The following is a 27,671-nucleotide window of genomic DNA, read 5'->3' on the forward strand; positions in this document are numbered from 1 at the left end:
TTTGTTGCTCGGGATTGTTTTGACTATTCTGAGTCTTTGTGTTTCCATAAGAAATTTAAGATTTTTTTGCACTTTCTGTGAAGAATCCTGTTGGAATTTTGATGGGGATTGCATTGAATCTGGATTTCTTTTTGTAGGGTGGTCATTTTTACAATATTAACTCCACCAATCCATAAGCATGTGAGGTTGTTCCATCTTCTGACATCTTCAATTTCTTCTTTCAGTGACTTAAGGTCTTAATTTTACAAGTCTTGCATTCCCTTGGCTAGATTTATTCCAATTTCTTTGAGGCTACTGTGAATGGGGTTGTTTCCCTGATTTCTTACTCAGTATGTTTGTTGTTGGCATATAGGAAAGCTACTGATTTTTGCATGTTAATTTTGCATATTGTTAGTTTAGTGAATGAATGTGTTTAACAGCTTTAGGAATTTTCTGGTGGAAACGTATGAATAAATCAAACCATCTGCAAATCAGGAGGGTTTGACTTCCTCTTTCCTAGCTGCATCCACTTTATCTCCTTCACTGGTCTTATGCTCTAAAGCACTATATTGAAGAGGAGGGGAGAAAGCGGACATCCTTGACTTGCTCCTAATTTTAACAGAAATGCTTTGAGTTTCTCTCCATTTAGCATGATGTTGGTGGTGGACTTGCTCTGCATTGCCTTTTTCCTTACTCATCCACGTTCATTGCTACTCTATTCACAATATCCAGGAAATGGAAACCACCTAGATGTTCATCAAATGACAAATGGATGATGAAAATATGACACACATAATAGAATATTATTCAGTTGTTAAAAGATGAAATAATGGGGGCTGGAGCGATGGCTCAGTGGTTAAGAAAACTGGTTGTTCTTGCAGAAGACCCAGGTTCAAATCCCAGCACCTACATGGCAGCTAACAACTGCTTGTAACTCCAGTCCCAGGGGATACAACAGAGTTTTCTGACTTCCGTGGGCATTGCACGACATGGGTGCACTTACCTACATTCAGGAAATACACGCATACACATAAAATAAATAAATAAATAAATAAATAAATTCTTTAAAACATTAAATAATGAAATTCATAGGTAAATGAATGAATATGGAAACAATCATTCTGAGTGAGGTAACCCAGACCCAGAAAGACAAACATTGCATGCTTTCTTTCATTTATGCATGTTAGCTTTGAATCTTTGGATGTATGTTATTTATTTGGAATACCCATAGAGGTCAGGAAGTTAGTAAGGAAGGGATTTCAAGAGAGGGGATATAGAATGCAATGGTATAAAAGAGGAAAGCGAAATAATGGAATAAGAAGGGTTAAATGGGTGGGGGATGGAAAGGCACAGTAGAGGAGGGAATATGGGGAGGGATAGTTAAGACTAAAGACCTTTTGAAAAAGTCACATGGAAACCTGCTACTAAAAAAGATTCCTAAAATAAAAACATATAAAAAAAAGTTTAAATGGAGTTACACTGTAATAGGGTGATAATGTTCCTACTAGATATCACAGGTTATATAAAAAGTCAAGTGTTAGGAATGAGTTGCCACTTTCAGAGTTGTTGTCTGGTGGAGGAGGAATCTCATGTTCCCAAATATTACAGGTTATTTCTATTGTTCTTGATTATCCTCTAGAACTTTAAGGTAAGACCCCATTGCTGAAGACTACACATACTTGAGTCATAGAGCATGGATAAATCAAGCTGGTACTAACCTAGAAGCTTCATCGCTACTGACCAGCTTTCATAGTTCTAGATGAGGCTATGCACCCCACTGGGAAAGAAAAGTAATGGTCTTACCCAGAAATGAGCCACAGTAATGACCAGCCTGGCAAGCTATGCCACTGGTGCAATAATGGCAAAAATGTCATGAGAGTAACCAACCATATTCTGACTGAATATAAGGTCTTCTCCATAAGATGGAACCCATAACTAACACCATTATTGGGACCAAGAGCCTGTGGCTAGACAGGTCATAGGTCCTAGGGAAGAATCTACTACTTTTCTTCCACTAATTGGACATAGTATTAAACTGATTCCCTAATGCTGTATTATTGTGTAAGCCCATGGATTAGTAAATCTCTCAACTTTCACCAGAGAAGGTTCTTTTTACAGTAGATGGCATTAAGATAGTGACCCACAACTGATCAACACGCAGAGAATAAGAGACAGTAGAGTGTTCAGCTCTAAATGGGACACCTATATCACACCCTCCTCCCAAGGCTCAGGGATCACAGAAGAGGAGGAAGAAAGATGTTAAGAGCCATGGTGGGTGACTACAATGAAATGATGTTTTTTGGACACAACGGGGCAGGTACACATATGAACTCACAGAAGTTATGACAGCATACATAAGACCTGCACAAGCTCAACCCAGACAAAATCTCATCATGGAGGAGATGTGGACACAAAGTCCCACCCCAACAAGAGAAGATATTGACAATGATAGCTGTTGGGAGAGGGAGAGTTAGTAGGATGTGGACCAAGGTATGCAGACAATGGTCCAGTGGACAGGCACACATCCAAGAGTATATGGTAAGCATAAATTGGATTTGATAGACTTCAAGAAAAATGAAGACACAAAGTTGGATGGGTAGGGAAGGGGGCAGGATCTGGCAGGAGTTGAGGAGATGAATATGATAAAAACATATTATATGGAATTCTCAGAGAATTAATAAAATACTTAAAGATATACATGTTCAGTTTAGGAGAGAGTACTAAATAATCATAATTTTCATGTGTGGAGTAGAGATAAAAGATATAATTTGCAAAATGGTCCAGTTGATTATAGCATACCAATTTTTCTTTTTAGTGAACCAATAGTATCAGCTTTGCTCTTTTCAGTTATATCACCATTAGGATTTATGAAATCTAGACTGGTATATAGTTCAGTGATAAAGTACTAGGACTAGCATGCATGAGGCTCTGGGTTCTATTCCCAACATCACATATGCAGACATACAGACAAGACACAGACAAAGACACATACACACACACACACACACACACACACACACGTGCGTGCACACATGAAAAGGAAAGAAAAGAGGAAATAAAGAAGGAAATTTGCCTCATTCTGTTATGGGATGAATTGTATTATCCAAAAATTCCTATATTTAACTCTTAACCCTCTGGCTTCAACATATAAGTGACTTAGAAATAGTAATTTAATTAAAGTGATTTCATTAGGGTGGGCTGATCCAACATGACTGGTGTCTGTATAACATAAGAAAATTTAAACACAGATATGAAGGGAAGACTACATGAAGACGTGTACAGAAGATAACCAGACATCACCAAGTGCGGAAGAGCAGCCTCAGAAGAAAATAACCCTCCTGCCACCTTGATGCCAGACTTTAGCTTCTAGAACTATGAAAGAATAGACTCTTATTATTTAAGTCACCCAATCTGTGGTGGTTTGTTATGACAGCCCTAACAAACACATGTAATTTGATTGAAACATCAGTTCCACTAAGGCACTTTTAAGGGTTTCTAAGCCATTTGTTTGTTAATCCTGTCTAGAATTGTGTTTGGAGGCAACGATGAGCTCCCTGTTTCTACCATGTGGTTCCCAAGACATATTGTCTGCAACCCTTTGAAGTCCAAATATGTACATACACTTAGCCTTTCAGCAATTTTGTCCCACACAGAGGACTAGCATAAGCTGTTTTTGTATCCCGGATATAATCTGCATGGGTAATGAAATTCGAGCTCGTTAGAGTAATTACATCCTCTCTTTTTATCCCTTAACTAATCTCAGGCTTCAGTTGTCTCATCTCAAGCATGTTCCTTCTTTCTAGCCAATCACACTGGCAGAGATGAAAAAGGCAAATTAGAATGTGACCAGTCCATCTCCTCTCTGTATTCTTTCACAAATAGAGGATATATGAAGTCTTTGTTCTTATTCTGAATATATTCAAATCTAAAGTCTTTTGGGTTGCTAGTTTTATCTTGACATGGGTTTTACCCAGTCTACTTTATTCTAACAATCTAGAGGCATTCTATAGTCTCTCTCTCTCTCTCTCTCTCTCTCTCTCTCTCTCTCTCTCTCTCTCCTTTCTTTCTTTCCTTCTTTCTTTCTTTTTGACTCTTTATCTCTTCTTTCTTTTACATGGTTAAAGCATTTACCTCCAGGTCAGAACATTAGCGTGCTACCTATTAATTTTGTGACCTAGGTAAAATTGTTTAATCTAAGCTTCTTTATCTGTAAAATTCAGCTTTAAAAGACCCTACCTCATAAGAGAAACCATTACAAAATTTGCTACATAATATGCAAAATATTTTATAAATTATTATTTCTGATATATATATAAGGCTTTACCTTACTATTGTTGTATTACTATTAAAAATCCTCTCTGTGTGTGTGTGTCTGTGTATGAGTGCCTGTGTGAGTGTGTGTATGTGTGTGTATGAGTGCCTGTGTGAGTGTGTGTATGTGTGTGTATGAGTGCCTGTGTGAGTGTGTGTATGAGTGTGTGTATGTGTGTGTGTGTGTGTATTACTAGCAATCAAATTCACATTAGTTCCTCTATACGACAACCTTTTTCCTCTCAAAATATGTTGCTTGGAATTTCCTCTCCTCTAGGTAATTTATAAAGGAAAGAATTTCATTTGGTTTCTCATTTCTAGAGGTAAGAGAGTCCAGAACATGGCACCCTGACCCAAACATCTCCCAACACTGATGCGTTAAGGAATTAGGTTTCAAGCACATGAATTCCAGGGCACAAATTCAGACCATGGCAAGTGATGCTTACTGTGTTCATAGAAAGCACCCTGGCTTAGAGGAACGAGGTCATGCTTACAGTTAGATTTTGACTTGATGTTGCAGCTCTTTCACCACTTTGGCATGGGCCTAGTTCCTGAGCTTCACCCGAGAGTCTTCGTTTCTACAACTGGAGAATGGAATGAATGAATAACTTCCTTAAGGATTATATTACATAATGTGTATATAGTGTCTTCATAAGTCATATCTGCTTCACAAATATTGATATTATTTATTTAAATACTATCCTACATGTGCTATGTTAATATTTTCCCACTTAAAATCACTTTTCATTGAGCAAATTCCAAATACTAATGATAATCATTTCTTTCCCATCTACTAAGAAGACTGAGCCAGAGGGAAAAATGCAGAGGGAAAGACATATTCCTTTTTCTATAAGAAGCTAGAAACCCACTTTAGGAGATCAAACATCCAAAAAACAGTGAACTCCATAGCATGGTTGTGTTTAGAAAAGGGGTGAAATAATATAAAGAAAGGAAGAAAAAGGAAAAGAAAGACGGAAGGAAGGAAGGAAGGAAGGAAGGAAGGAAGGAAGGAAGGAAGGAAGGAAAGAAAACAGGGAGGGAGCTAAGAAGGAAAGAAACACTTTGGCATGAAGGGATTATGAAGCCTTCTTCACTGCTCAGTGATACAATTTCAAGATTATTAGTAAATCAATATTTACAGTGAGCTCGTGAGTATATAAGCAGTCATAGTAAATATCAAATCAATTTGACAAAAACAATAATTTATACACATTTTTCCTAAATGAGGAATATGCTTTGAAGACTTGTCACTATAGAACAAAATTAATTTCTTTTCAACACAATTTAAACTATTCATTTATTCATCCATAGGGTGTGTGATACACCAGGCACTATATACACAGGCAAAGAATGTTCAAAAGTTTCTAAAGCTACAGTTTAAATTTGAAGACTTTGTTTCTTTCATCTGAACTGAATGGTATAAACATGAGATTTAGACTAACAAGTTCATGGAACTCATTTCTTGTTGACACAGCTACATTTTGTTACTCTTTTTTTTTTTGTTATTCGACTTTTTTTGTCTAGGGTCTCAAAAACAAAACAAAACAAAACACAGAGCTTATGACTAAGACAGTACTTACTAAAACAAGAATCAAATAAACCTGCCTTGACCACACTTATGAGGTGATTCAATTGAACTGCACTACACAAAACCTCCAACACAATAGCCCAAATCTCTGAATGTAGCCACATAATCAGGGTGGAGAATATATTGTGGGGGTGATTAAAAATTACATCAGAGAAATAATGACCCATCCTTTAATTACTTTCCTTTGTAGTAAGCTTAGATCAATATCAACTGTTTGTTTTATTCAAGCTATTTTATTTTTCCCTTTTAAAGAAGACATTGCATGACTGTGCAGGTACAAGAACTGAGAGAAACTCATAAGTGCTTGGCAGAGAAGGGGCAAGGCATGATAAAAGTGACAGGCAAAAAGGCTTGTACTGCAAAGCACCTAACCATCCATCCAGAATGCGAGCTGGAATAGCATCACCTTTTGTCTAATTTTTATAAAAGCATGATAAACTAATAAACAAAATGGATGAAAATTTAAAAGTTTAGGTTTAGACAGATTGGTATTAAGTGAATTTTCTGAGTGTCCCCTTTGAATGCAGCCATTCAATTGAGTAGTTTAATTAGTGCCACTCTTAATCTTTCCTTGGGTTCTCATTGTTAGTGCCAAGTGTTATTACTATTATTTCTGTTTTATTTTTTGCCAAGGAAAATGAGGAAGTGAATATTAGCTTTTTGAAAACAAAGGATGCTCCAGGAGCAGATCCAAAGCTTCTGCCCTATGCCAAGCTGGAAAGAACATATATGGAAGAAAGAGAACAATCTTCGAGGGTGGCCTGTGTGGACGGCACTCCCATGGTGTGCTGGGGACATTTTATCTGCTTCCTACACTGAGACCACAGAAAAATAAAATCAATCTTTCTAGCTACTACTGAGGTAACTACTCTGTTGTGATTTGACTGTGAGTTCTTCCTCACAAGTTCATGTGTTTGGACCCCAGATAATGGTACTGTTGAAAATTTGTGAAACTTTTGAGAGTGAAGCCTAACTGGAGGAATCGAGTCACTGGGGCAGAATTTGAGGGTTTATAGCACTGTTCCACATCCTGTCCTCTCCAAAGACATGACCTATTCCACCAAGGAGTGAGGAAGTGGTCCCAGTGGCTTATTCCTGCAAATGTGGAACTACCTGCCACCATGCTTTTTCCTCTATGCTAGATTGTATCCCTTTAAACTGTGAACCAAAATAAACCTTTCCTTTCTTAAGTTGATTTTGTCAGGTGTTTTGTTACAGCAATGAGAAAAGCAGCCAATAGAGATACCTTTAAATGGGATTAGACAGAGTGGGAAAATGGATATGTGATTTGGAAGATAACTCGTGAATACTAATGCTAATATTATTATGTACATAGTTCCTCCTTTGGATGGCAGGAAAGTATCCAGGCCATCTTTCAGGGGCTCTCTGAGCTGGGAAACCATTCTCTCACACACAATGGTGAGGTAACATTGAAAGAGTTATGCTGCCACCAGGCTGCATACATAGCAGCCAACACAGGAGATTTCTCTGTGGTTTGGGGGCTTTATGTTTTTCAACTCTTTCATAGGTAGTGTAGTACGGATCAAGAACAGGGCTCTAGAGCATTTGGGTTGGAGTTCTGAATTGTCCACTTACTGGCTATGTGACTTAACCAGTCTGACTCAGTTTCCTCATCATTGTTTTTTTCATCCTGCTGTTCTCAAGGATAAGAGAACATTCAAGAAGTAGTAGAGTAACAGGGCAACAGTATGTGTTCAGTCAATGCAGGCATTATTAGTATTAATACATGGTAAAGACTATAGAAGCAGGTATAGTTTAAAGGTTCAAAGTAAGGAATGGGATCTACCTCTGGGTAGATTCGTGCCATTGTTTCCTCCCTTAAGAATTAATTCAGTTGGGCCAGTCAATCACCTGCCCAAGTGACCACCCCTCATGGAAACAGAATCACATTAAGCCATGTTAAAGAGGTGGGAGGACTAATTATCCCTCCAATGAAATACTGTGCTTATCCTTCCAGAGTCTCTGCCCTCAGTGAAGTCGCTCCCGAGCCACCAAGAGGTTCTGTTGGCTCTGCCCACTTTTCTGAGTGACCCAGAAAGCCTTCACTTTCCCTTTTCCTTCTCTTCTGTCGTTTCCCTTTGAATTGCAGGCCAGAACTTATGTATGTGCTTTCTCTGGTACTTCGGGCTTTCTCAGCTCCTCTCTACAGCTCCCTCCTCACTGTGTGGCTGCTTGTCCACAATAAGACTTGCTTCCGTGCTGGATTAACACAGACAACATGCCTTTTCTCTTTCTGTTCTTCATTTTCCTCCTCCAGGCAGCTGCTAAGATTTATAGCTTGCCTGCCCCGGGAATTTTTTTTAATCATTAATAAAATTGTCCTAGAGCTTCCTTTTGTGTCTCTTTTTAAGAGACACCTTATTGACAAGATGACTCCAACAGAGGACCCAGGAGATGTTGCACACCTTTAATCCCAGCACTCAGGAGGCAGAGGCCCGTAGATCCTGGCCTCTGGTCTACACAATGGGTTCCAGATCATCCAGATCTACATAGTAAGTTCCAGACCAGCCAGGGCTACATAGTGAGACCCTGTCTCAAAAAAACCTAGAAAAGAAAAAAATACATAATGAAATGAAACTGTTGTTTTGCTAAAATCCTTGTAAATTTATTCCAGTCCTTGTATACACACATACATTTGCATTTTCTAACTGCAGTATAGTAAAAATAGTGTACCTTTGCATGATAATCTTAAAATGCTTCTTCATCCTTTTGAATATGAGTGATCCTTATAAAGCACTAGAAAAGGCATAGCATAATAATCTGCTATGAAAGCTGTTACAGTGACAGGACTTCCCTTGGGAGAAGGCTGACTGAGAGATGGGAATCTCTGGTCTGGGTGATGACCTTAACTTCCAGTTTATATGGGAACAGTCACATGACTTGGTTGCCATCTTTATTAGTGACATCTTCAAAATGATAGCAACTTATGTGACCTTGTAGCCATCTTGTGATTCCAACCACATGGCATAAACCAGAACGCCATCATTCAGAAACTTGCCACTACTGAGTCCGCTTGCAGATTTTTCCATTTTTGTTTTCATCTGGGATTTTTAAAAATTTTATTTATATATGAGTATCTCATCTACATATATGTAAGTGCACCATGTTGTGCAATGCCTGTGGAGGCCAGAAAAAGTGGTTGGATCCCCTGGAACTGGAATTACGGATGGATGGTTATAAGATGCCGTGTGGGCACTGGGAATCAAACCTGAGTCCTCTGCTAGAGCAGCCAGTACTCTTAACCGCTGAGCTAGTTCTCCAGCCCCTCACCTTGGAGTCTTAATGGGATCATAGAAATAGGAAGTCCAGAGACTCCAACATAGGCTCTGTTGCTATATGATAAGGACAATGCCACACACATACACACACACACACACACACACACACACACACACACACATGCATATTCAGACTAAAAATGTAATACCAAACCTCCACAGTGGAATTTTGGATTTTGACATTGTTTCACATGATTTATTTATGGGCTTCCAATGTTTTGGATTTTGATGTTGTTTTGTATGACATTTATGTGTTTCTAAAGGGGACTGACTATAGGAGGCTAGAGAGTTGGCCCAACAGTTGAGAGCACTGGCTGCTCTTGCAGAGGACCCAGGTACAATTCCCAGCACCCACACAGCAGCTAACAAATGTCTGTAGCTCCAGTTCCAGGGGAATCTGACACCCTCTTCTGACTTCCACAGGCATTGCCCAACACAGGTGTATTTTCATAAGTTGAGGCAATACACTCATACACATAAAAAATGACTAAAATATCTTTTCAAATAAAGAGGACAATATTGGATTTTGACATTTTTTGCGTGACATCTTTATCTGTTTTTAAAGGGGACTATTTTGGATTTGGACATCTTTTTGTATGATATATTTACTGATTTCTAAAGGCAACTATTTTAGATATTTACTTTGCTTTGCATAGTATGGTTGTTAATTTCTAAAGGGAACTTAAAGCTTTTCAAGCCATATACCTCCAACACTATCCAACTACAAAAGGGAGCTGACACTTTGAGATGGCTAGGCCTGGGAAGCTCATGTGAATTTGCAGAACTCCAGGGCCAAATCTTTCAAAAGTGTAGATCCCAACTGGGACTCAAAAGATCAATCATTGAGATAGAATATTCTTCCCTTATCTGTCATTCCATGCCTGCTTTTGTCCCTGCTCCATGCCCTGGGCACCTCTGCTTTTCACTTCTAGTTAAAATGGTATGGACAGACTAGAGAGAAAGAACATTCTGATATAGTCTCTTTCCAAGTTCTTTTGGTGCTATTGTTTTCCATGTTCTTTTCTCACCAGGCTATGAGTGCTTAATCCAAGATTATGCATAGTAAATTATAGTATTTGTTTTTAATCCAGGCTGATTGATAAGCCTCTTTAAAAAATTCACTCTGGAGCTATCAGGTTTGCCTTTTACTTAATTTGAAAAATAAAATATAGACTGACAAGTTATAAATTTTAGAAAAAGTTTCAGAGAGAACATTTAAGGGGATATTAAGGTTTAGCCCACAAGAGAGCCAAATTGAAGAATCCTTCATAACTCATATATTCACCAGAAGTAGACTGGCTTCATGATACCCGAGAGCCAATATTTACTCCAGAGGTTTTATACATAGTGGGCTCTGAACAGTCAGGATAAGGTTAATCAGGCAAGATGCAGAAAGAATTCACTAAGGTCACAGGGTACTAAAGAGTCACATTGGTAAGAGTGAACATTCCAAATAGACTCCCCCTTCTTTGGGGTCATTAATGAAGAAAGAAGGGGTACTGGTGCCCAGGCCTATGTCAGTGAGGATAAGGAAATAGTGACTAATCTGTAGGTGCCCCATTTTTTCATGGTCACTTATGAGAAAGGGATAAAAGGATCTCCAGAGGACACTATGGAGAAGAGAGACAAAGAAGATCTGGAAAATGTTCCAAAATATCCTCTTTTTTCTTACAGATGGGTGGCTGTTTTGTCATACAGACCAGACAGGCAAAATGATCCAGACCTGGTCTAGAAAGGCTGCCCAGGCTGTATCCTTACACAATGGGATCTCTTTGGACCATGGGCCTTAAGAATGAAACACTGATGGTTTTATGCACTCAGGCCTGGCCTGGATATAAATTAGAATACTAAAAAAATGGCCTCTAGGTGCTGGAGAGATGGCTCAGCAGTTACGAGCACTGACTGCTCTTGCAGAGGACCCGGGTTCGATTCCCAGAACCCACATGGTGGTTAATAACCATCTGTAGCTCCAGTTCCAGGGGATCTGACACCTTCTTCTGACCTCCGCAGGCACTGCATGACATGGGTGCATTTACACTTATATGTATGAGGTGATACACTCATACATATAAAATAAAAATAATAAAAATATTTTTAAATGGCCTCTAACCGGAAACATTAATCAGAATATTATACTGTTCTACAACAAGAACTTTTTATAAGGACGGTACTTATTGAATTTTTCAGGTTCCATTTAAAAACACAAGAACCTCAAGTATAGCAAGGGGGGAATCTCAGGTTTGTTACTGGTAAAGGCAGATACTTCTGTGAGCTTATCCTGCTTGACCATGGGTGTTCACTGCTGTGCACTCATGGCCTTATAAAGCTTAGAAATCTCTCTCTCTCTCTCTCTCTCTCTCTCTCTCTCTCTCTCTCACACACACCCACAGACACATTTGGGAGGGAATGGATCCCAAATGTGATTTTATCCACTCTAACAGCTATCAAAAAGCCTCAAAGCAGATCCTGAGCTCACCAGTAAGTCCAGCCTTGGAAGCCAAAAGAAAAATGAGAAGGAGCCTTAGTACAAACCCTTAAGTCCTGAATGTATGGCAGAATACATGAGGTCCAGTGGGGATCGGCGGGCATGAATGGGGCGGGGGGGTGTCTCAATTGATTTAAAACTATTGTATGAAATTACAAAAGCTCAAAAAAAATTTTTAAAAAACAAGAATAAAAAAAGATTCTAATGGACTTTGATTTAGATGCTTTAATACTCCATGTTGTTAAGAATAGGGTCAACTAAGTACACAGATATCCGAAGGGGGAAGAAACCAGATAATTGAAGGAATAGAAATAAGGGCTATTTTCCTTTTCTTTCTTCATTTAGTCTCTTCTTGAGTCCAACTAGAGAGAGGGGTAGGGTTATCTTTCAAAGGAGACATATTCATAAGAAGTCTTATGAGCCTGAACAATAGCACTGCTACTCAATGAGCCTGGTGAACAAAAATATTGGTATGTGACCAGTTACCCCAATTTTGTATGGAATCTTATGTCTTAAGAGAGAATACAGAAGGGCTGGGGAAATGGTTCAGATGGTAAAATACTTGCCTCACAAGCATGAGGACCTGGGTTCCTTTCCCCAGTACTCATGTAAAAAGCCAAGAATGGAAACACAAGCCTGTAAGCCCAGTACTGAGGAGGCAGAGATACCCAGATCCCTTGGGCCTGCTGGATAGCCAGTCCAGCCAAATCAGTGAGCTCAAGGTGAGGGACCAAGTCTCAAAAAATAAAGGTGGAGAAGTAACTGAGAAACACACCTGAAGCTGACCTCTGCCTTCTGCCCATGCATGAGCATCCATGAACATACACACACACACACACACACACACACACACACACACACACCTGGAGGGAGGACGGATGGGAGCAGAAGCAGTAATGTCTTTCAGCTTCCATCATTTCTATTGAAAAGTTAGATGTGCTCTTAATTTTTCAATGTCGCTTCTTTATAGCTAATATTTCTTTATCCTGTGACTATTTTTCAGTGTTTAGGGTTTTAGGCATTTTACTATGCTGTAACTCTATGTAGTTTTTTAATCAACAGCTTGAGGGATTTTTTTAGTTGAGAGCTGAGAGATGCATTGACCTATGAGTATAGCAGTAGGCATTAGAAGTCAATTTAATATTATATATATTTAGCAAAATGATTGAATCCCAAGAGCTAACAAGAAAAAAATAGTAGAGAATGTACATTTTTAAATAAGTAAGTAAACTTATTTTAAACTTTTCTTTGCTTACTACTTTCATTATTTGTCTCTCTTTTGATGCATATGCTTATTAAATTGATAGTTTGCATACAGACAACAGACATTGAGGATTCTCATGAAATCTCCATCTTGAAGGTATGGCCACCAATCTAAATAAATTTGTTTATTTTTTTCAAACATGCATATGGCTTGAGATGCATTTAGTTCTATGATCAGTCTTCCAGTTTCCCAATAGAAAAATTGCACCCACTGAGTCCTACAAGTGACTGAATCTTCTTCACATTCCCATGATGATTCTCCTCACATCACAGTGGCCAGCTCTGTCCCTCATTGTAAGTCTAGTTATGTGATACCTTATGTCCAGTGTTTTAAGAAATATAGATCACACAGAGACAGGAGAAGTTATGTCCAACATAGGAAATGGAAAATAAGGGGAGAAAATATGTAGAATCACTGGCAAAGAACTAAAGTTTCCCTTTACTCTGGCAACTTTGGAATCTATAGTCTGACAGAAAGTATATTTTTCCTATGTAGAACAAGGCATCACTCCCCAGTTACAAAGATCCTAAGAGCATCTCTCTCTCTTTATGTCTAAGACTATTCTTCCATATCTCACAATCATATTACATAGCCTTATTAGTATATGTAATCAGAACAGGTGAACAGCACTATCAATTTCTCCTTGGTCCTTGAGGTATAAATTACCAATAGAAGTCACTTGTGTCAAAACCAGTTTCATTCTAGACAAAACTTAGTGCTAGGTATGTAATAAAGGCAATAGGGAACTTGCATGAAAATGACTGAAAATGTTTACTAATTCCTTTTTTAAAAAGTCTTTTCTAAAAAATATTTGTTCTTGGCAATGGATTATGAAGGTGTCTATTCACCATTTCACTGTCAGAGTCATGGCATAGAGATAGTAGAGTCAACATGACAGCTTAAAAGATCTACTTGAACCTTAGAAGTTAAGTATGACCCATTAGATTAAATGAACACTCCTCTCAAATGTGCTGGTCTTTAAAACAATTTTCATGACAACTGGTGGTTCTTAATGGGGTATCTGTTATTCTTTAGCTTTAAGATATAATTTAAATTTTCTCACAATCTTCAACAATTTGTTCAAAATAAGCCCTTCAAGTTGAATAGTTTTCTAGTTTGTACCTCAGAGGGGAAAAGGACTGCTCACCAAACCTCTGCTGAGTGTGGTGTAAGGTCCCAACAGCAACGGTTTTCTCACTACCTGCTACTGCTCTTTTCCCAAAGATTCTTTCCCAGAGCCCTGTCTCTATGCTGACGGTCTGTGGGCAGTCTCTATTAACAAAAGCTCTAGTATGAGGCTTCTGAGTTTTTAGTTCCATTAGTATTTTTTAATTATTTCATTTATTTATTTATTTATTTATTTGTGTGCGTGCGTGTGTGTGCATGCGTGCATGTGTGCGTGTGTGTGCATGCGTGCATGCGTGCGTGTGTGTGTGTGTGTGGTGTTTGTGCATGTTTGTATGGGTATGCACACACATGCATACACAGAGACCAGGGGACTATTTCAGGTGCCATGCATCTGCCTTCCACAGCACAGGCAAGAGGCAAGCACATCGACCCCTAGTTTTTTATGTAAATACTGGGGATTCAAGTTCAGGCCCTTGTACATTTGCTATCAGAGGCATTTTCCCAGACCTTGGGGGCCACTTTCTTCGCTCCTCCTCAGGGATTACTTCTGGCATACAGGATAAGCGTCCAGGGAGAACAGTTCTTTGTAGCTGCATCTTCTGGGAGGCTGGGCCACTGTTGCTCACTTCTTCATACAGCCAAGAGTGGCTGGGACTCTATTGGAGCAGCACAGCACCTCATATCCAGAGCCCCCTTTATTCTCTCGATCTCACAGGGACCATATCATTCTTAAAAAGCTACTTGGGAAAGCTAATCTACACTGTTACAAGATACCAAAGTCTGAAACAGCTCTTTGACACTTACTTTCCCAGAGGCAGGTCCTACATTCTCTCTTTCAACTTGCAGTGAACTTTCGCCTTCCCTGAGGTGCCACTGCAAGGGCAAGAGCCTCTCACTTCTACCTTGAAGTGGCAGAACTTACTTGACTAGAGTATTTGGCAAACAAGCTGTACTTCAAACATTCCTCCATAAGGCATGAGAACAAGAAGTACTCTGAGCCTAACAAAATCATCAGGTATCCATAGTTCCACAAGACAAGCATGCAGAATAAATTCCTTATAGAATACAACAATACATTGTGCATATACATATACTCTGCAATGTTTGCCTGTGCATGTTAATACATAAAATGTGTTAAAACACAAACATGTTGTGAAAAATCCTTTGGAAATACTGTTTTCTCTTCCCGCCCCCCACCATAAATATGCTTAGATCTCAAAAATAGGCTCAAGACTAAGACCGAGGCCTAACCCAGAAGCAGGACAAAAAACACAGGCCGCAGAGACAGGAGGCAGCAGAACACAGACCTGAGCATCACCCTGAGCGTGTTTGCTGTGTTATGGATAGAGTTGTGACTCTGATAACTTGGTTTACTTACCCAGAAAATGAAAATAATACATCCGTATTTCATTGGTGTAACAAGTGTACTCAAACTGTACTCTGACATATAGAAAAATGCAGTCTCCTTATTCCATTGACCTAATCTGAGTTCCATCCCAAGCCCTCCCAATGCTAGACAGTGGCATGAACTTACAGAAAGATGTAGTATTTTCTTATTAAATAGTTATTGTAGTTACATCTTCTGGGAGGCTGGACCACTGTTGCTCACTTCTTCATACAGCCAAGAGTGGCTGGGACTCTATTGGAGCAGCACAGCACCTCATATCCAGAGCCCCCTTTATTCTCTTGAGCTAAATGACTTCACATCTCTTCAGACAAATTCTTTGTATAATTTGGATGAAGTGTATAATCTCTCTCTCCTCTTTCTCTTTCTCTCTCTCTCTCCCTCCATGCATCCTTCCTTCCCTGCATCCCTCCCTCCCTGCCTCCCTCCTTCCTTTTCTTCTTTAAAGAATAGTGTCAAGGAATAGGCTAGTATGGTTCAAGCAACACTATGGTGGCAAAGTGAAGACTGGGTTCTCAATTGCCTTAGGCTACATCTTGTCTGGAGACTTGTTCCCTGACTTGTCTTGGCTTCTTACCCTGAAAAGCCTAGATTTCTGTGGTTCAGGTAAAATGTTCATATAATTTTTGGGCTAGTCTCTCAATTTGACAGTGCTTAACTGCTCTTCTTGGTAATGACTCTAAATTCATATCTTCCAGCTCTTCAATTTGTGGTTTTGGCACTAGTTTTCCCTACCAGAATGCATTAGTCAGCTTTCTGCCACTGTAACATAACACCTGATATAACCATTTAGAAGCAGAAAAGATTTATTTAGGCTCACAGTTTCAGAGGTTTTGCTTCATGGCCATTTGGCTCCCTCCACTGTTTCTGGGCCTGTGGTGAAGCTGAACATCATGGTGTGGAGTATGTAGTAGGACAATATTCCTCACCTTATGGTGGCTAGAAAGCATGGGGCGGGGAGGAACAAAATACACACTTCAAAGTAACCAGCACCCCCTCCCAGATTCTGCTTCTGGAAGTCTCCACCATGTACAAATCCATCCATCACCACTGAGTATCACTACATGGAGGATCAAACTTCTAACACATGTGCCTTTGGGGAACACTTTACATCCAAACCATAATTTAACAGGAACATGCTGATAAAATTTCTGTCTCCATTCTTAATGTATTCCACCCTCATTTGTAGAACATGGAAATTCTAAGGATCTATATATTCCATTCTTGACTTGAGTCTGTCTTATGTACATAAACCCACTCCCTGCACACTATCCTGTCCTCTGCTCCAAGACGGTGATGACAGCATGCTTGTGGTTCTAATGGGCAACTAGAGAGAGCCCTTCTGACTTAAGTCTGACTTAAGGGCTTTTCCTCCTCACCTCTTGAACTCTGATACAGAAAAGGGAGATCAGGATAGTTGAGCTCTCTCTCTGTTTTTGCCTTTGTTTTCCCTCTTCTCATAAGACTTGTACTAGAAAAGGAATGCATTTCTCTCCCCTTTCCTATAATGATGATTAAATCTAAACAGGCAGTCTCAAGATAATAGATGCTTATTTCTTTTCTGTATATTTTTTTTGTATTTCATACAAAACATCTTAATCATCTTTATACCCCCTCCTAGAAGTTTATTTCCTATCCATATACGGTTCAAGGTGGTGCTTGGATGGAGGTTATGTGGTACATTGATGTATAATAAGTTGTACCAAAACTTAGCAATTTAAAACAGTATTTATTTTCAGTATCGGTTTGTGGATCTGTAATTTGAGAAGGGTTCTCCTGGGCAGTTCTCTGCTCTGTGTGAAATCATCTGGGCAGCTCAAATGGGTTGCAGGATCTCCTTCCAGGATCACTTACACATAGATCTGGCAAGTTGATATGGGCTTTGGGGGCCACTCACCACCACCCTTGAGGCTTCCAGGTAGTGCATCTGGGCTCCAAGAAGCCTAGGTAGGGGTCTCAAAATGATATTTCAATCTGTTGAACAATCAGGTGAAGAAGATCAGCCTAGATTTAAAATGTATGGGAAGAGAAATAGACTCTGTATCTTTTTATCATTTGAGAATTTTATACTATATGCAGACAATGTGCTTTGATCAAATCTACCCTTAATTCCCTCCCCTCCAGTTTTTCTCCTATCCACCCACCACTTTTTCCTCCCAATTTCATTAGACTCATATCTTGATGGAGAGTGGCATTTGTTGTATGCAAGGAAGGAATTGGTGAGAGCCATCTTGAATATATATACGTGTGTGTGTGTGTGTGTGTGTGTGTGTGTGTGTGTGTATGAGAGAGAGAGAGAGAAAACAGGGTCACTGGTATGCAGAGGTCACACACACCCTGTAATCACGTCAGTGAGTATAAAGCATCAAGAGGTTAAGAAAGTGCAGAACAATCTATTAGTCTTGAAATAATTGATTTTTAAAGTTTCTTTGTTTCCCAATGAGTTTTGTTTCTAAATCTCCTTGACAATCAGAGTTGAACAATGATGCTATTACATTAAGGCAGCCCTCCATGATGGGTAGGGAGCTCCACAGTAACAAATTCAAAGGGAATAAAAATGTATCTGAAAAGAATTTAAAATTCCTTGTTTCCATCATATATGTTTGTCAGATGAACACTGATTATCAGATAAAAATATGCACACCCTCTTCTCTGTCCCCAGAGCAAATTTTTATTGAACATTTGCTGTATTCTAGGCACTTATTTAGGTAGCAAGAATCCATCAGGGATGATCAATTCTCTCTGCTCATATAGGCCAAATTTTGTTGTGAAACTTACATTTGGGTTGGTTCTAATATCTAGCTGAGTGAATAAACTTTATGAGTGTTGGTGGAAAGGCTAGGAACTGAAACTGAATTACTATAAATGTTTTATTCTTCTAGGAAAAGGAAGTATATTGAGTCTTATTAAAACAAAATTTATAGAATAAAAATGAAAAATTTGGCACTTCCACTTATAACTTACACATATAGTATATCAATATGATTAATATAATAATTATCAGAAATGTGAAAACACAGCCAAAACAGGCAATTTTCTCTCTTCTTCCATCTAGTTGTTACCAAAAATATACCCTTCAAAATTATTTTGGGAACTTATACAATTTCTGGGAAAAGTCTTAATATCTTATGTACATAATTAAACCTATGGCTATTACTGCTTACATAATTAATCAATGGTTTCATAAAAATGTATATAATGGCCAGACTTGGTGACAAACAATAATAAAATAAGCAGATAACTCTCTATAGAACACTTTTAACTCTATTACATGCATATATATATATCTATATATATATATATATATATAATGTCCTCATTTAATGGAGCCACTGAATTAAAAAAAAATAGAACACTTTTAACTCTATTACATGCATATATATATATCTATATATATATATATATATGTAATGTCCTCATTTAATGGAGCCACTGAATTATTTGTAAGAAAAGTGAGGGAACCGTATATCATCCTCAACTCAATGTTATGAGGTTTGTCAATTGACCCCTGGAAAATGAGCACTCAGTATTCTTCCATCACTGAATTACCCTGTCACCTTGAGCAGGTTCTTTAACTGTCTGTTTCTTAATCATTTACCATCTGTTAGATTGGAGAACTTCCTCCATGGTTTTATAAAGATTAGATAGAAAAGTGAGGGAACCGTATATCATCCTCAACTCAATGTTATGAGGTTTGTCAATTGACCCCTGGAAAATGAGCACTCAGTATTCTTCCATCACTGAATTACCCTGTCACCTTGAGCAGGTTCTTTAACTGTCTGTTTCTTAATCATTTACCATCTGTTAGATTGGAGAACTTCCTCCATGGTTTTATAAAGATTAGATAATAACTATAAAGTACTTCTGGAAAAAAGCTCTTGGAAAAGGTGTAGCAAGGATAGATAATAGCTTATTATTAACTGCCAAAATGGAATCAAACTATCCGACTCATAAGAAGGGGGAATTGGCTGCTAGGCACTGAACATCGGACAGAGCAGAACTCATGAATCAGTAACAGTAGGATGTGCGTCCCTGTACTGAACTTCTCATGTCACAGAAACATTTCTGACTTAGAACTAACATGAGTCTTGTGGGACTCACAAAGTTAAAATTGAATCTATGCCTTTCACTCATAAACACTTAAATTTAGGAAAACTGATGAATTAAATGTAGGAAAATAGAATGTCTATGAAGGAGCTATTCCCCCTGCTTCTAGCCAGTATTTCCAAGGCTGATTGCCAGCCAGGAAAAGACATGTTGAGAACAGTACAGCAGAACAACTACACCTTCAGGTCTGGAAAATCTGCTTCTATAGGAGGTAGGTCTCCAGCGTGATTTTCCAGTAGCAGCTCTCTGAAGGAAGGGTAGCTCACTTGAAGGAGATGAGGTCATAGAATCAGAAACAAACCAGGGACACCTGACCTACAAGTGAACTTAGATTAGGGAGTAGATAAGATCACCTCACTAAGAGGCAACCAGGAAATCGCCATTGGAAAAGTAAGAAAACATATTCTTGTAGGGCCAGTACCTTAATTGGCCTTCATATTTATTTTAAGAGCATCCCACTGAAACATGGTAATAACTAAAGAAGAGTAAATACAGAAGACAGAATTCTGGGAGAGTCTGTGGATACAGGTGTGTATTGTAGGCGTGTTTTTGCAAAATTTCTATGTGATTATCTTTTTATGTAGTTATAGGCTCTCTTCTTCTTTAAAGGAATCCTATCGTACATTCTTTTGTAATAAGCAGAATCTTTTGGCAAGAAGAGAATTTCTAACCATTTAACTCTTAAAAGAGTAATGGTTGCTAAAGATGTTAACAGTATAGGCAAATGTGATTAATAAATAGTTATGTGGGTTTCTACTATATGTATGTAAAGCACCATGTTTGGATTGTAGAGCATAAAAGAACCCATAGGAAGCCACCTGTCACTGAGCTAACAATTTGATAAAGATGGTTTTCTCTGTATAATTTATTATGTAAAAAATAGCATAATGCTAAACAGAAACTAAGATCAAGAGAAAACTGTTAGCTGTATGAAATTGAAGAAATGCATCATGAAGCATATGAAATCTGAGATGGACATGGAAAGACTTTAACAAGTAGAAGAAGGAAGCATTTTCAAGGCAAAGTAAAAACAAAAATAATACCATCAAAATACAAAACAACGAATTGTGAAACCACATGGTGGGGAGTGTGGACTTGGGAGTGTGTCTGTCATGATGAGGAGTTTCCTCCCTCTATTATATAGATAATGGAAGATCATTAACTGTTCTTGAGAATGGGAATGGCATCATTAGATTTGTGCTTAAAAATGATTAATTGGCAGTGTGGTGAATGAATTGCAAAGCAGAGTGTGTGAACAGAGCAAATGAAGTACTTATTAGGATAATTGGATAATGTACAAGAAAACACTGAGTAAATTCATAAATAACCAAGATGCCAAGTGTAAATTGTTATGATTATTATAGTGAAGGGGAAAAAATGAAATTATGAGTGCCTGAGGTCTAAAGGTGTCAAGGGTGTAAGAAGCAACATATATTTGAGAGACATTTTAGAGATAACAATAATGGTAATACAATAAACACCTACTACATGAATATTTTGTCCTGGGAATTATTTGAAATGCTTTGAATACAGTACTTAATTTAACCCTGATGGATCTTTAAGAAAGAGCAACCATTTAAAAAAAAAAAAACATTAATGGAGCAGACATGACGGTGTTTGCTGAGATCTTCCAACTGATAAGTGAAGTGAGGAAGTAAATGTGGGCAGTTGGCCTCCAGATAGTCTCCTAAGCATAACTACATAAGGAGGTGGTAAATTTTATGCAGCAGTCAGGACATAGGAAAAATAAAAATTGATCTATAGTCACCATTCTGAAAGTCCTTTGTAGAACTAGTTTTTTAGACAACTAAATTATGTTATGCAAGACAGGAGTCTAACATCAATAAAATATTGAGTTAAACAAAATAAACATTAAAAGCTTTTATGTTTCCATTGCAAACCTCCAAGATAGTGTTATATGTCTTTAAAATTTCCCAGATCATAAGTCCCTTTTATAACTGAAGCTTTTGTAGGATTTAGTGTCCCTGGAATATGATGTGGAAGCATCCCATTATATTTCATTATGTTATATTATATTAATTATAAGCTGGAGACATCTTACTGTGGGCACTAGGTCCAGGAGCAATGGTGCTGTGGATAAAATGGGAATTTGGTTTGGACATTTAGAATGGCACGTGCCTAATAGAAAGACGTAGAATAGAATTATGTAGATTGAGTTTCAAAAGATGAACCAGAATTGGAGGTGTAGACATGCTCGTGCCTCAGGCATCATATGTCCTAAGACAAGGACACTTTGAGCTTGATGGCAATTCTGAGGTCATTAAGGATTGAAAAGGCCAAAGATGGAGACCAGGGGCACATTTTGGATATGCAGCTATATATGATGTATACAGGTGCATCAGCAGTTTGTACAGAGCTCAGCTGGTGTCTAGCTGATACTTAAATCTACTATTTTGTTTAATTACTTCTAAGCAATAAATTCTGTTAAATTTTAGTATATCTACATGCAAAACTTGAATCACAGATAGTCTTCTAACAACCATATTTTTTCCAGTAGAGTTAACCAAGGAGGAACATTTATTTCTTAATTTATAAAGGTATTAGCCTGATTGATTTAAGGAGAGATGCCCTTAAATATGAACAGAACACAATGCCCCACAACTGTGAAATATAAAGTTAAGAAAATATTAATAGTTCCTGAAAGTGAATGCAGCCTTGAATTTCAAAGGAGAGGTCTCATATTAATTTAATCCATGGCAACAGAGTATTTTTTCTCAAACCAAATATTTCCAGGAGGATCTATTTTAGCAACAACATCTGTGAACCATTCTAAAGAGTTGCAATGAAAAATAAAAATCATATAATATCTGGACAGAAATGAGAAAAGCCAAATTGGAGTCCTCTCTGGAAAATGAGGTTTAAATTACGTTTTAAACTTACAGACTTTTTGGGGAAAGGTAAAACAATATCATATTTAAATAATTTAAAAACAAGTCGTGTCAGGAAAACACACAATTGAGTTTGTTGAGGACACTGTAATGTCAAGGCCAATATTGACATAAAAAAAGCTAGAATTAAGGAGACAAAACTTTTTTGCTATTTCCTCCATTCTCCCAGCCTTCCTCCAGTTCATTTTACACACCTTTTCTAGATGAGTACACCTAAGTATGGGTCCTATCATTGTTATGCTTACAAAATCTTCATGAATGTCTGCCTGATAGATCTTAAAATCCAAACACCTTAGAGGAACATCCCGGTCTTGAAAGTCTAGGACCTCATGTGCTCCAGTCTGCTCTCCCCATCCCCTTCAACCCTCATCCCATCCTCTTCTCCTTTCCTGTCTCTTATTTTAACAATATATTTTGTTAGCCTAACATATTCAAAATGTTATTTCAAAATGCGCTTACTACAAAGCATCATTAACGAGATCTTTTACACGCCCCTTTTAAGTCCAATGATACTTGATACTCTGCATGCATGGCACATTTTGGGTAGCCTAGCATGTTTCCAGAGCTTAGAACAACCCAAGGATGATGACCATCACATTAAACTTCTCTGCATTAGTTAATAAATGTGAGAATTTCAGATTTGAGAAACAGTTCGAATGATTTTTGAGTGCTGGGCCTGTGTTTCATAAGAAAACGGCTAAGCAGGGACCAGGGGAGAAAGCCAGTAAGCAGTGTTCCTCCATGGCCTGTGCTCCAGCTCCTTCCTCCGGGTTCCTGGCCTGAGTTCCTACCTTGGGCTCCCTGATGAACTGTAACCTGGGAGAAGTAAGCCGAATAAACCTTTTCCTCCCCAAGTTGGTATTGGTCAGAATGTTTTGTCACAGCAATGAAGAATCAGTCTAGGTCATCCTCCTTCTTTGATTCCTTTTCATATCTGACCAGTTCCAGATAGAGGCAAATCTCTTCTCTCCAACATTATTACATATACAATTCCTAACACACTGAATTACTTTCCAAGTGTTATTTCCGCTATATAGGAAGGCCATGTGGTGCAGCAGAAAGATTCATGCAGACTTGAAATCTACCAGACGTCAGTTTCAAAAACCATCTCTGTGTTTTATTAGCTAAGTCACCTTTGGAAATTCTTTAAACCTGGCTGAGCCTCAATTTTCTTATCTTTAAGATGGAGACAAGCCGTCATGTGTAACATTCCTCAGTGCTCTGCTTGGAACATAGACCTTAACAGGCATCAATCTTATTTTCGATGGAGTTTAATCCCAAATTTGTTTTCTAAATACGTATATAACATCTCCAAAGACTGGAGAAAAATTACTAACTTCATTCTTGTTATCATAGTAAGAGAAATAATAAGTATACAAAACTTAGTGTCTTATACAGAATGAAGGAACCTTGGTACATGGCATGTTTGTTGCTGTTATTAGTTAGAAACATATATGGCTTGTGTATGATTCACCTTTGAATTTCTGCCAGTGTTCCGCAGTATTTGATTGATACTGATGGTATGTGTACCTCCATATGCCTGGATGAGGATTATGAAGTACAAAATTATGATTTGGGCAGTCCAAAGACAGGTGCAAATGGTAGGATTTATTTCTAAAGGAGTTAAAATGAGTAAGTACTTGTAAGCTTGGCAGCCAGTGTAATACTACGAGGAGCAGAGCACAGGGGAAAACAGTGGTCTAAGTTGCCTTTCTGCAAAACAAATCACATTCTTTGATTCTCATCCTTTTGGATGATATCAAGTATATTTTTTTGTTCTTATCAGTTTAGTACGTGATATGTTCTCTGTCCAAGGAAAATATATTAAATGGATTTTGGAGCAGGGAGATGGAGCAGAGCTTGATCCATCCATCCACTCTTCAGTCTGTTAGAACACACCTCTGGGAATGGTACACCCCCTCTGTGGACTCAAAACTTAATAGGTAAATAAAGAATATATAATATATACTTTCAAAATACATTTTAACTAGGGTCAGGTCCACAGTTCATCAGTGTGAAGTGCATTAACACTGTTGTAATCATCAGCCTATGATTCTGAGATCTTATAAACACAAAAGTTTATCCCCACTAAACAATAACTCTATACTCTCTGCTCAGACTATGACCACCACCATTCTATATTCTGCTTTTAAGAAGAAAACATTTTTTAATGTTTTATTTATTTATGTATTATTTTACAAGTATGAATTTATTGCTTGCATGTATGTAAGTGCACCTGTGTCATGCAATGCCCATGGAGATCAGAAGAAAGCATCAGCTCCCGTAGAACTGGAGTTACATATGGTTGTTGTTAGCCACCATGTGGGTGTTGAGACTCAAACCCGGGTCCTCTGCAAGAGCAGTCAGTGTTTTTAACCACTGAGCAATCTCTCCACTCCCAGAAAACATTTTTAAAAGGAAAAAAAAAGGGGGCATTTGATGATGAATACTTTCATATCACAGGAAGAAAAAAAAAAAGGAAACTGGGATGTCACTAGCAAACAGCCTGTCACATACCAAGTTAATGAGACTGAAATTTGGAACAGGTTGGTCCTGGCTGAGAAGCCAGGAATGAATATCAAGTCCTGTCTAGGAAGCAAGAGGTGGAGCAGTTCAGGAAGTCATAGTCAGTCTTTGGGTATTAGAACAGACAAGGGCCAAGAGCTAAATTAGAGGAGACACTGAATTCACAGTCTGAGGGGAAACAAGGAGACACCAGTCAGAAGACAGAGAAAATGGAGAAAAGGAGATGGAGAAGGGAGGGACAGTAAACATAAGTCTTACACACATGTCTGACTGTCTTGGCCTATCATGGACCTCCTGGGCAATGTTGGGAGGGGCAGATTGCATGTCCCAGACGGACTGAGAGGAGATAACAAATGAAGGAAGAACCCTTCTCCCTCTTCCTTGACCAACTGGCACTTGTAAGCACCAAGGCTCATAAATCTTTTCACCTGAAGTCACCACTATAAAGTTATTTTTTTGGAAGAGTGAAGAAAAAGTATTGAAAAACATGAAACAACAGGATTTGTCAAGTTTCCACCCACTTTTAGATGGGTCAGCTGGGGAGAAAAGGAGTTTAAGGAAAACAAGGCGGAAAAAAAAGTCCAAACCCCAAAACTTCTAAAGAAAAATCATGAGTCCAAGCTTTTTTTCCAGCACCACCCAATCTTTTTATATATGACCTCTGGCTGGTTCAATCCACTGGCCTTTGGCTCCCCTTAGGATCAATTTACTTGTAATTTTCAGGGACTTTGCATACAAAACAGCTTCATTGAATGAAACCAGATATTTTTCTTATCCTTCTATGGTGACTATTTCAGTGTTTTGATTCCCAAAATCACTCCATGAACTTATTGAAAGTTAAAGCTCACTGGTATACATAACTGAAAACTAAGGTTAACCCAAGGAACAAAACAAAACGACCTTTCATAAATCATTTAGCTACTGTAAATAAGTCAATACCTTGACTGTGAAACGCTGGAGAGGACATTCCCTCCTTGTTGCACATCTGTCTTACCTGGAGTGCATGGTAGTTCACATGGATAGGAGGACAGCAAAGTCTAGAAGGAGACAGGCTGAGCAAGCAGGTGGGAAAAGGCCTATTCATTCTGCAGTCAGTGAGCACTAGGAACACAGTGATACGTAGACATTCAGACATCTTTTGTCCTTGGACCTTGCAGTCTGATGTGGAATAAGAGAACTGATGTTCTAATGTGATACAAAGAGTTAAAACTAATCCAGAAATAGCATAAGATGGTGACATGCCACACATGAGAAGTTATAGGATGATGATAACCAGCATAACAATGAAAGAGAAGAGATGATCAGAATGGAAAGCCAGCTTTTTTAAATGAAGTAAACAAACATGCATGTGTGATTTACTGCATTGCAACCCTAGCTTCTGCTTTTACTCAGGTACAGCAACATGGTGCTCATGTTGTGGAGTCTCTGGACCAACGATGGGAATTTAATCCAGTTATCTTCCTGCTTTACTACATTGATCCTTCTACCTTCGTGCCTTAAGTCTTTTCTTGTCCCCCGATGCTTTGGTTTTCTATTTCTTCTGCAACTAATTTATACAAATTAATTGACTTAAAACAACACATTTATTACTTTACCATTCAAGAATGTCAGTACAAGACTCAACTGGCACAGAATCAAGGTATCAGCATAACTCCACCCCTTCGAAGACTCTAGGGAAGAATCGATTCTCTTGCCTTTTCCAGCTTCCAGCTCACAGCCCCTCCCCATCTTCAAATCCCATGACATAGCACCTCTGGGACCCTACTTAGTAATTGCTTTTCTTTTTCTGATCACAATTGCAAAAGAGTCTCCATTTTTAAGGGTACAAGTGACTAGATTGAGTCCAGCTGCATAATTAAGGATAACTTCCCTAATTCAGAATCATGCATGCAAAATCGCCTTTGCCATGTGAAATGTTATATTCACAAGTCCTAGGATGTAGGACATGGACATCTTTAAGGATTATTACTCTGCATACTACATTGAGGGATTAGAGCTTCAGGTTCCATATGGAAGAATTGAAGCCTATCATCCCTGAAGAAATCTTTCATTTCTTCAGATATTGGCTAAAGGGATTATGGAGAAAGCAATGTGTGAATTAATTTATGATAAGGTTATACTGGCTGATACAGTCTATAGTTTCTTATAGCATTGGCTCATAAATCTTAAAAAGGAAACTTTGGCCTCTGGAGATGACTCAATGGGTAAAAACACTTGCTGTACGATCATAAGACCTTTAGTCCAAATCCCCAGTACCCATGTAGAAAGCCAGGTATGTTGTGCATGCCTATAACACCAGCTCCAGAGACCAGAGATGCACAGATCCCAGGAGTTCACTAGTCAGGCAGCCTAAGCAAAATGGTGAACTTGTAGTTCTGGGGGGGGGGTAGGCTCTCAAAGCAGTAAGGTAGAGAGTGATAAAGGAAGACACCAATATAATCCTCTGGCCTCTCCATGCTCGGGCACAGGCGCATGCATCAGCACACTCCTGTGCATGCACCACACATACATAACCACACACACACATACACACTCAGGAACCTTTAAAAAGTTGGATTTCTAGCTATCTTTGGTAAGTATATACTTCTTGATATCAACTAGACTTTTCTCTTTTGAGTGACCATATAAAGGCAACAGAGAAGGAAGCAAATAAAACGTAGAAACTTACCC

General features: G+C 38.4%; 1 non-coding gene across 1 annotated transcript; it reads left to right on the forward strand.

The window, feature by feature from the left end:
* Window positions 1-24,208: 24,208 nt before the first annotated feature.
* On the forward strand, window positions 24,209-24,396 carry LOC115067854. Its single transcript, XR_003847221.1, has one exon. It is a non-coding gene; the product is annotated as a U2 spliceosomal RNA (small nuclear RNA).
* The last annotated feature ends 3,275 nt before the right edge of the window (window positions 24,397-27,671 follow it).

The sequence above is a fragment of the Nannospalax galili genome, unplaced genomic scaffold, assembly GCF_000622305.1.
Source record: "Nannospalax galili isolate Female #2095 unplaced genomic scaffold, S.galili_v1.0 scaffold246, whole genome shotgun sequence".
Classification (NCBI taxonomy): Eukaryota; Metazoa; Chordata; class Mammalia; order Rodentia; family Spalacidae; genus Nannospalax; species Nannospalax galili.